Below are 1,400 nucleotides of genomic sequence, written 5' to 3'. Positions count from 1 at the left end.
ATATATATATATATAAGAAGTCATTTAAATTTCTGTGATATACATTTATGTCAAGCTCTAAAATATTTATAATAATATATCAGGTTGAATTAATTGAGAAATTACAATATGTGAGAAAAAAACTACTGGAAATAAAAATTCAGTTCTTGAAACTTCTGGAATTATGGAATTAATTATTTTCATTACCACTCAGTAATTTTTTTTTGAAAACAAGCCGCTTTTTCAATACAGCAGAAGAACCAGCAATACTTTTTTCATAAATAGTGGAGCTTGGAATATTGTCTTGGACAGTGAGGGGATTTTTAATCAAAGATTAAGATTTTTTAAAATGCTTGTATTACAATATTTGCATGTTGTTGTATGTAACAACTCATTCAGTTTTGCACATTTTATGCGATTGATGTAGCGAAAAACAGTTCAGGGCAAGCTACCTCATCACACTGATAAGGAGACGTTCTGCGTCAATACTACGAAAAAGATAACGACACGAAATGAGGACAGATTGACTTCAGAATGTATAGGAGATTATTATGATATAATTAAATCCCCCTTTGGGCACACAAGCACTGAACAACAAGCATCTTATATGAGCAGTCATTTCAGTTCCCACAATGCAGTGCTGTGTTGCTAATTTAAGAGTGACTTCAGTCTGAGGCAATCACTTGAGAATAATGACTCGGGAATCAATGCTTGACAGTGGACCTTTGGATTCCAGTTTGTCTAAATTATAAGAGTTTACTCAATGGAAAATACTGTTATCAATTAAGTGAAGTGTTCGGCCCGTCACCCTGATAATTTAAAGGAGCAGTTTAAGTGTACCCTGATCTGCCGGAGGCTGGGACTAATGCGGAAAGTGCTTATTTATCATGTGAGATGTGAAGATAGAGTTTGTTTCGCTTATATAAGGTTATTATCTACTCTCTTGTAAGCACCTTGTGATTTTTACTAGTATTTAAATGTAAACAATTACTAAATCTCTCGCATTTCAGTAAGCCATAGAATAACAAAAAACAAGCAGTATTTTCCTGGAACCCACAAGTGGTTTATCAGATCCATCACCATTCAGACAAGTTTCTGGCCCATCTCCACCTCACAGCTTGCCCTCGCTTGCCATCATGCTGCTTGCTACAGCGGCCTACTTAAACCAATTAAAGGGACATTTCTGTCTGCAGTACTGAATAAACAAGTATAATTGCTTGACAAGTTCAAGCAAAAACTTAAACTTAATATCCATTCATCTGGAGTAATAATAGTCCAGAATTTGAGTTAAAAGGTGACTGTGCCAGGCATTGGCAGGATCCACTTGGTGTCATGGGAGATTTATGTGAAGCAGAACATCCTGGAAGACTTTTGTTAGACACAGCAATCCAATTGTTGTGGTATTGACTGAACAGCATCGT

The sequence above is a fragment of the Sinocyclocheilus rhinocerous genome, unplaced genomic scaffold, assembly GCF_001515625.1.
Source record: "Sinocyclocheilus rhinocerous isolate Xijiao unplaced genomic scaffold, SAMN03320098_v1.1 scaffold988, whole genome shotgun sequence".
Lineage (NCBI taxonomy): Eukaryota > Metazoa > Chordata > Actinopteri > Cypriniformes > Cyprinidae > Sinocyclocheilus > Sinocyclocheilus rhinocerous.
The sequence above is the reverse complement of the archived record's forward strand: the minus strand, read 5'-3'. Positions refer to the sequence as shown.